This window comes from Pleurodeles waltl, chromosome 9 (genome assembly GCF_031143425.1).
Source record: "Pleurodeles waltl isolate 20211129_DDA chromosome 9, aPleWal1.hap1.20221129, whole genome shotgun sequence".
NCBI lineage: Eukaryota > Metazoa > Chordata > Amphibia > Caudata > Salamandridae > Pleurodeles > Pleurodeles waltl.
Window position 1 is genome coordinate 939,375,711 of NC_090448.1, and position 10,177 is coordinate 939,385,887.

Here is a 10,177-nt window from a genome sequence, read left to right on the forward strand (position 1 = left end):
TCATGAAGAAGCATTGTTGAAAGCACCAACAGTGAAACCGGTCGCCGCACCTGAGCCAGAAAAAGAGCCAATAGTGCCTGAGGTTGAACCAGAGCTGGTGGAAGATGGTTCTATTACCCCTGTAAGAGACGAAGGTGAAGAATTACAGGAGGGTGTGCAAGAATCAATCACAACGGATATAGCAGGAGAGCCTAGCTCAGCAAAGGTTCTCCCAGAAGCAGACGGTGCTGAAAAGCAGTTAGAACAAGTGCCAGACCAAGAGGGTGAAAGAATGAGACGGATCAAAATCAAAGTGATCCGACTCCTCCTGAGCCCTTTGCAGGTCCATCAAGAGAAAACACCATAGAAAAAGAGAAGGAGAAAAGTCCAATCTTGAGAAGAATATTAACAGAAGGAACCAGAAAATGAGATAATTGGCCTGAATCGCAAATAGGGAAGAAAAAGGAACTGGTCATAAATGAAATAACAGAGGAAGAAGTAGATACTACGAGAAAAGAAGAATTGAGTGAAGGAGAACTAAGTGGTGATCAAGGGTTGAAAAAACAGAGAATAGCAAGTCGAAGTTACGCAGAATAGCAAGTCGAAGTTACGCAGGTCCTGAATGGGCGTATGCAACTACCAATGAATGGCAACTCAAGTTTATGTCTTTTTGCTTTGATAGAGAAGTACAGAGTCAGTACCAGAAGGTAATTAAGGAAGCTGAATTGTTGATCCGATCTGAAAAACTTAAAAGAGTCTGTTGAAAATAAAACTGAAAGAGACATTGATAACCTGATTTGACATAAAACCGGATATGACAAGCTGCTAATCGATTTTGAAAAAGGAAAATGGTTCCTGGATGTGAAACCGAACTGTAAGAGAAGAATTTTAGATTTTTTGATTTTTACTGCACTTATATATAAGAGTTACTTCTGCCTTCTGATTCTTTATAGATCATGGCTGAGCTAAATAATCAAGGTAGAATTGTTAGGCTCTGTAGATACATTAGTGTTGGATTGGCAGTTATTTGTGGAATAATGTTTATAATAATGATTGTGGGAATGTCTGTTCATGATATAAAAAGACCTACTTTTATTTCTGCTCCTGAAACTACTGCACTAACATCTTTAGAGAGGTTTAAGCTGGATGAGAAATACGTGCATGATTATACTAATGCACAAGGAGAGCTTTCTTCTAACGTTTTCTATCGCTTGTTGAGTGAGTATGTTGAAATGATGGATGCGAGGAACTGTCTTGTGTGTACGCAAATTCCTTTGTCAGTAGAAGAAGGGGTTATGTACCATAGCCTTCTGCTAACCTATGGAATAAGCTGTATCTTGCTACTAACAAGATTCTATAACCAAGAATATATACAGCATTTTTATTCCAATCATGTCATGTTTTTGTTTGTTCCCATCATTAGATAGTTGAGTAAAATAGTTAGAGAGCATGATATAGTACTAGTTAGGGGATTCTTAGAGCCTACATTAATATTTGGAACTGCCTATGCGCATCGCAATAACCTTACATGCTTGCTTACACCTTTAGAAAAGAGCTTCATAGGGCATACTGATGACAGGAGAAAAGCATTAAAAGAAAAATTAGAAAAGGACTTATACAAATTTTTATGCTTACACTGCAATTAAAACGCAAAAGAAATTAGCATTAGATGCATTACATGTAGGGAAGCTTTGTATATATAGGCCAAAATCACGTACGGACACTTTATTTGTGGGAACGAGTGAATTTAGACATGTGTTTTTGTTTCAGAGTAAGTGGGCGTTTATGCTGAATGGTCAGGACCCTGCTATTCCTGGAATCTACTATATTTGTGGACTTAATGCTCATTACCGTCTTCCAAGAGGATGGTATGGGACATGGTATTTGGGGATAGTTTTCCCTAAAATGTATAAGATAGATGACTTAAAGACGTTTCTGAAATTGACTGAATTACATCATAAGCGACAGAGGAGGGAAACCTCTTCTGCAATTGTGGGAGATATCTTTGGTGCAGTGATTCCTTCAGTGGGAGTCATTCTAAATTTGATCAAGATACGAAAGTTGTCTACTATTGTGGATAACATGCCGACAAATTTTACAGGGGCAATACTCCTGATAGATACCGAATTAGCCGCGGATAGAGCTATGACGCTTCAAAACAGGCTTGCCTTACATATTATTTTAGTGAAAGGCGGTGGAGTCTGTAAGATGATTAATGCTAGGCAATGTTGCTCATTCATACTAAATAATGATAGGGAGATAAGAGACTTACTTACTAACATGACTAACTCAAGTAAGGATTTAAAATGATTGAAAGATCCAGGTGTTTGGGAAAAGGATTTGCCTCAGTGGGAAATTGGCTTAGTCAAATTTGGAATGAGGTATTATTACAAATCATACAAGGGACACTAATTTTGATTGCTTTCATTTTGGGATTATGGGGTGCATGTAAATTATGTCAAAAGATAAAAATGAAAAGATCTAAATATAATCAGAGAAGGGAAGAACTAAACAGGGAAAGAATTTATAGGGAAGATTTGAGAAGGAGACAAAATACAGCTGAAACGGAATTATGAAATGATGGAGAAAGAAAGGTGTGATGACATATTTAGTCATCAGAGGAGGGACTGTTGATGCAGATATGCTAATTAGAAATTATTAATAAATTCGTATATGTTATGATTTACAAAAGTTCATAGAGAAATTAATCGTAGAGAAAATTAATGTGCATGTTTGAAAATGTGCCCACGGGGTATGTCAGCCACATATACAAATTTGTACTAAAAGAACAAAAAATGTGTGAAATAATGACAAAGGGCTAAAATTTCAGATGCAAATGCAAGTTTGAGATACGAGGGGAGAAATGCTGATGTCATAAGACGTGATTCGAGATTATGTCATTGGGCTCATGCGAGCCTTATGCGTTGCTGATCGATTGATGACCTGAAGATGAAGACTGACTTTGTTGCTGAGCCATTTCGTGGATAAGTAGCTATGACAATGTGACTGATTAACCTTTATGCCTTTCTTTTTAGGTACCAACTGCGCTGTTTTATTTTTTTAATAGTCTTTCTCTTAGTTAGATGTTTTTCCAAATTCATGTTTTTTAAATTGTTTTTGTATGAAGTCCTACATGCTAAATGCTAATCTGGGTTAGGTAAGGGTCCTTTGGGTGACGTTGACAGTGACAAATGATTGACGGACTGATTGCTGAACTCTGCTATTAATGCCGTTATATTAATCTTTGTCGGCTTATGCTGAAGCATTCATGCATATGTTTTCTCAAGTTCTGACTAGATTACGTTATTGGTCATTAATGAATTAATTTAGAGTTGATTCAATAACGTTTAATCTAATTTGATGACTTAGTATTGTAACTAATAGGGAAATAAAATTCATAAACCGTAAAATTGAGTTGTGGTTATTCGTGAAATGTTGATTTATTGTCTCCTGCTTAATGATTCTCTTAGTAGTTGTTGATTGATCACATTGATAATTGATGTTCATCGATTACTACATAGCTAGAATACTTCATGCGATCGAAAAGGTTCATCTGCCTATACGCATCCTCTTGTAAGTTTACTTACTAAGGACCAGGCACGCTTGCAACAGTCTACCAAGTATTGCCTGTCCAAGAGTACGAAGTCAACCTTACGCAGAAAGACATGTTATCACGTCAAGCCAGTTCTCAGAATACAACACGTTTTATTATAAAACCACCACATTGGCAAAATAAGGTTAAAGGGGACATTCCAGCCAGCCATCTTACGCTGTATCATGTCGCCACAGCTCTGCTGAAATTGGCCTCATCGCTTCAGCCACTTGGGAAGACTGCAAGCAGATCACAGGCAAACCCCTGCTTATTATTCAGGTATTCAGGGACTAGTACAGGCTGGGAAGGGCTGGTACTGCTATGTAATCACGTAAATGCTAGATGTTTAGGAAGGTATTTTAGATTTACTAGTGTGCCAGGATGCTGAGACTTTTCATCTGTTTCATGCTCATGGTCACAATGATAATTCTATTATGTTTCATTTACCTAATAATCGCAGCTCATGCTTTTTACATAGAATGCAGTTGCTTCTCTAAAATATATTGAAACCTGTCCTGCATTTCTCTGTCTTCGCATAAATGTACAAATGAGAGAATGGGGTAAGATCTGTTCTACCACAACTTCCCTAAGGAGTCAGAGTGCCATGCATCAGGCTGCCACAAATTACCTTTACTTCCTAGGTTTGAGGTGCGGCTAGCTACCCAAAAGGGTTAGTCCGACAGCTTCCAAACTGTGTGGGATGAACTCAGTCCCCCCACGTGGTGGTGTTGCCACCCAAATCCAGGGGTCTCACCTCCATGGTAAGAGTCCTACAACCACAGTGCCTGTTTATTTACTTACCCTTGATGTTATTAATTTGAGTCAATTTCATTACAAGACTGGAGGCTCCCATTGTGCGCATTTATTCCTTTAATGCTACTCCACACAGCACTAAAAAGCAAATAACATCACAAAGAAAACATTCTAGAATGGAGCTTTCAATGCACATAAGCAGTCAATGTAGACAGTGTTCTGCCTCTTTTAAATGCTGCTCCTTGCAGGTAAGTATTACTTGATGCCGTCTCATGTTTATTGACTTTACTCTTGAACCGAATATAAAACTGTTAGTTAAGCCTACAGTTTAACGTTAGCATCCTATCCGTAAAAAAAAACAACGTTTCAGGTTATAGGATTTTGCCTGCTCTGATAAAAAAAAACTTTTAGGTTATAGTATGTTGTCTGCTGCAGACTCTTATATTCTTAACCATGTGTGATGAGGAAGGGCAGTCTTCTGAGATTTTTCAGGGTAAAATTAATGAAGAGCTAATAAAAAAAATTCAATATAAGATGCGCTCTTGCGTTAAAGAGACATCAGACCAAGTCATGAAAGACCCTCTTAATAATGGAAGGGTTTGTGACCCCACCTCTCCAGACAAAAATCATACCACGCACTTAAGGGGGTAAGAGAAAAAGAAAAACAAAACATACTGATGATTCTGAAAGGGAGCAATCGCTTACAAAAAAATAGGAGGTCGAAGCACCTCAAGCAGAATGAAGGCCCTAAGCGGCTCAAAGAGAATTGGAGGTTCAAGCACCTCACAGAGCATTGGTGCCCTACATGGCACAAAAATTATTGGTACCCCTGTCAGCACATTGGACTCAGTTCCTAGTTCCTAGTGACAACCAATTTTCAGATCTGGGTGAGGAGGAATTCTGTCATGAAAACCCTCTGGTCGAATATGTCTTATATCTGGATGATGGGGAGTTTGACCTAGACGAGTTATTAAAGGAAGAATACCTCTCCTCTTCCTCAAAGGATGTGATAAGGGATCCCTTGGGGGAGGATGTGTTCTCCTCAAACAATATTAAACACCCAAGGAGTGCTGGATGGTATCCTCAAGAGTATGTGGCCAAATTCATTATAAAGTGGATTTGCAATCCTCTTAATAAGAGAGCCAGGAACATTTTAAAGGCCACATGTTCTTGTCCTGTTATTCATGACATAATTTGCCTCACCCCCAACCTAGACCCAGAACTGATACCCTTCCTGTTCAAGCAAGGTAGAGATCAGAGAGAAGGCCTCGAAAGATTACTTAAGTCATGCCAAGACCGCCTTCTTGATGTGGGTGGTCCTCTGTCTAGGATCATTGATATGGTTGAGGAGGCTTACATCAATGAAGTCCACCTTGGACTTATCTTTGCTCAGGGGATGCAGCCATAGAGCAATGGTTTTACTTGGCAACGGTAATGCTGCGCTTAATACTGAAAGACGTAGAGTTGTCCTATTAAAGATTAGTCCAAAACCTGGGGATCTGGCTAAATGTGAACCTTCTCTAAATCCAAAAGGGTTTCTCTTTGGAGAAGATATGATCAAAACGTTAAGCTTAACTCCTTCGACGTCTCTATAATTCTTGGGTTTCACGATAGACACAGTGAATCCATTTTTCTGTTAAAGAAGATCGCCAACATTCGAAAAGAGATAAGATTTGTTCTCAGACGAGAGTCCATTTCCTTGAGAGAACTAGCCAGACTTCTAGGTCTTTTATCTTCTTCCATTCAGGTGATTTTTCCTGGTCCCTTACATTATCTGGCTTTGCAGAGGATAAAAGTCAAAGCCCTTCGGAGATGACTGTGGTATAGAGACAAGGTAGTCCTAGATGGAGAAGCCAGAGAAGAGCTATCTTGGTGGTTGGAAAATTTGGATGCATGGAATGGCAGGGCGATTTTTGGATCACCAGATTACATTTTGGAGTCAGATGCAAGCTCACTTAGTTGGGGTGCTCGTCTTGGTTCTCAGGATACTGGTGGTTTGTGGTCGTACACAGAGGTCTCATCATATACATTTTTTAGAGTTAACAGCAGGGCTTTATGCCCTTATGAGTTTCGAAGATTGTTTGCAAGGCAGACCAGTATTGGTCAAGATGGACAATGTTTCTAATGTGGCTTATATAAATCGACTTGGTGGCACAAGATCTTCAGACCTTTCAGCATTGGCAACAAAGCTTTGGCTATTCTGTTTAGAACACAAGATCAGTTTGAAGGCAGAATATTTTTCAGGGAAGGCAAATGTCAGTGCAGATTGGAATTCAAGGTTTTTGTGAGATTTCAGCGATTGGAAGCTGAACACAGATTGTTTCAGAAGGTCAGGCAGGAGAGGTGTTCACTTGTTCTGATTACTCCGTATTGGGCCACTCAAGTCTGTTTCCCAGCATGTCTGGAACTAGCTTGCAATACCCCTCTCTTAATGCCTGCAGTGCCAGGTCTGGTACTAAACGTGGATGGAGAAGATTATCCTCTAGTCAGGAATGGGACTTTGAACCTTCTTGCTTGGATAGTATCAGAAGATCTAGAGACGTGTCAGATCTTTCGGTAAGAGCTGAAGAACTCCTGGACGAATCCTGGGCTCCAGGTACCGATGGGATATATAAAGGCATCTCAAGATCATGGGTTTGTTGGTGCTTGGAAAGGGATTTGGATCCTGTGGAGGCTTCTACAGTGGAATTGGTAGTGGTAAATTTCTAGTAGAACAGCTTGACAGGGGTCTTAGTTATAGGACATTAAATTGCTATAGGTCTGCGATTTCTGCAGGACATAGTTTTATCAATAGCAGATCTGTTGGAAAGAATGTTTTGGTCTGCAAAGGGCTTCAAAGCATTAGATTAGGAAGCCCTCCTTGATCTAAGTACAACACTCTAAGGACATTAATCTTGTCCTCTCAACGTTTAACAATTGGCCTAACAATAGATATTTAAACTTGAAAAGACTTTCTATGAAGATGGCCTCCTTACTTTGTTTAGTGTCTTGTAGGTGAGTGTCGGAAATTAAGGTTTTAGGGGTGAGTAACAGAGTTTGCAATGCTTTTGGAGATACCTCTGAGATTACAAAAAGGACAAAAAAGATGTCTGTAACAATTTTCTACCCTCAATTTGATTGTTGTAAAAAGCAGTGTGTGATAAATTGCATGAAATAATATGACTGCAGAATTAGTGAATTTCGCAATTCTGGTACTGATCAACTTTTGATTTCCTTAGTTAAACCTTTTAAGGCAGTTTCTATGGCTGCGATTGCTAGATGGGTTAAGTGGTCTATGCAATTAGGCGGCATTGATTTGTAACCATTTGGGCACATTCCATGAGAGGTGCAATGGCTATCTTTCTTGGTTTCTTTTCTATTCTTATTTGGCTTCCTTCTATTTTCATATTGACTCATCAATTTTCTGACACTCAGTCTCATTACCGTCAATTAGAATGTAAAAATACAACATACATTAAAGATTTTCTAAATAGATAATTTCTTATCTTATACTGTTCTTTTAGATATTTTACATTCATATACTACGGCACACCCAAAAATGAATGAGAAGGCTAATGCCCCCTTCGTGCGCGCGTGTGTGTGTATATATAGGGTAGTATATGTATATATAGTTTTTCCTAATTACTGAAGAAATATTTCTTTCTAATAAGAATTTTTCTAATCCTGCTTTCTGTTGCTCTTATAGATGCTGATGGATTGCTAAGGAATTCTTGAGGAAGAAATATAAGAATTCAACAATTTCCATATTCAGGTATGCTTGTTGTACTTTGTGTAATATTTCACTTTGCTTTTTTCTCAGTCAAATATTAACAACTCCTAACCCTTTTGAACCACATAAAAAAACGTTAATTTAGCTCTTTCCTTGAGAGTCTGTACTGAGGCGCACCGCTGCTAAGAAGAGGTGATGCTAGCCAACTCCTAATTCTAATTCTTCTGCTTTCTTCCCTTGTGAGTGAAATACTACTCTCTCAAGTAGAGAGGCAATAGGAAGCTGAGACCCTTCAACAGGAAAGCCAGCAGAGTAGAAACAATTCCATTCGTCGCCAAGCAGTTATTCGATGCGCAGATACTGCTCTTCTAAAAGAAAGGAGGGCAACTTGATAAAAACAGTTGCTTACTTTGCTTGCAAAACTGGCTCCAAGCAAAGATGTTAATCGAATTCGGGGGAAAAAACGCCGAGTACTAAGCGATGCCTAAAACCAATGACACAACTACCCTAAACTCACTAACACGGTGGAGGAACCGTGGAAAGCTCCTCACAGGAAAAATACTTTAATGAAGTGCGCAGTTTAGGATGAAGGTATGCTTGACATTCTATTCTGAGCTCTCACTAGGATTCCTAGAAACACTAAAACAGTGTTTCAGAAAGTACATTCCTGTGGCCATCTTGGAATTCCTCAATTTCCTTTTAGCTTTCCAGTCATGGGATTTAGCTCCTCGTTTTGATTGAGATGTCTTTTGACAGATCCTGACAAACAGTAACTCATAAGAAGTGCATCTGGTTGAGTTTTGTGGTGTGTAATGCAGTGTAAATGGGAAGACATTGTCCCATTCAGGGCCAGGAGGTCCAATGGCTTTCCTGAACATTGGTTACATTGCCTCGTTTTACTGTTCTCTCCTAATTCACTCATTTTGGCATGGTAGATAGATGCCCTGAAGAGTTTAATTTTTAGAGACTGACACACCTGATGTATCAAATGGGATGAAAAACGTGTTCCATGATCTAGAAGCAGTTCAGATGGTAATCTTACAGGGGGCAAAGATGGCTTTAGAACATTTTACTCATAGGAACTCTTGTTCTCAGTAGGGGAAATGGGTGGCATAGTCTGCCAACACTAATGTTCTGTTCCTCATGTTTTAGGGCACCAACTGTGTGCATGCCTATGCCTTGAAAAAGAGATCTAAAGATCACCACTGACTGTAAAGGTTGTATCAGTATATAGCTCTAATTCTCTAACTGACACTTTAGGCATTGCTTACAAATACCTTGCAGTTTCAATGTAAACCCAGGCTAATGTCTTGGATTTTGTCTGCACCATTGTGTTCTCCCTAAAAATGGCTGTGTAGTTCCTGTAGTGCTTAGTTTAAAGTCCAGTCTTTGAGTGGGTCTTAGGACTACCTAAAAGGACAGGTTGTGTTCCACTGTTTCTATGGCTTTTCCCCTGCAAGTCGTTGAATTGGGGTAGAATGTCCAGGGTAGGGCTAACTGAGGAAAAACTGTTCTCTACTCATTAAGAATCTACTGTCAAATTATACTGATAGAGAAAAAGCTGGGATATCGGTATTGAGAACCTTAGGCTGAGACGAGACAGGGGAGAGCTCCTCTAGTAATTCTTAAGGTTTATCTCCAATCATCAGTTCTACCTCTTGGGGGAAATATAGCTTTGTTGCACCGTGTCTGCAGATGATTTATATCTTTCTGCCTTGCCCTTGTCCAATGGGATAGAAACCATGCCTTACAACTATCAGTAAACACCCTATATATAGTTTCACCAATTGGCCTTCCAGTTAACTCTTACATCACATAAAAAGGGTGTGCATCGGATCTGGGCTTCCACTGGCAAGCCCCAACATGCTAAAGATCGATGGGTTCCTCCTCTTTCATTTGGGGACATAGACAAGCAATATGCCCCATTCCTCACAGTCAAAACATTGTAGTTCTGTAGGTGCTTCAGGTACTTTCTATAACACTATCCATTGCTCTAAGTTTTAGTTCACTGTGTAATTAGATTTTCTGGTTTAGTTTTATAGTGTTTATGACCATTTCCATGGCATCATAGCTCATTCAGTTCCTTTCATAAAGAACTGACAGTGTCATCGGCAGAATCAGATGAATGTTGGGGTGTGTGAGGG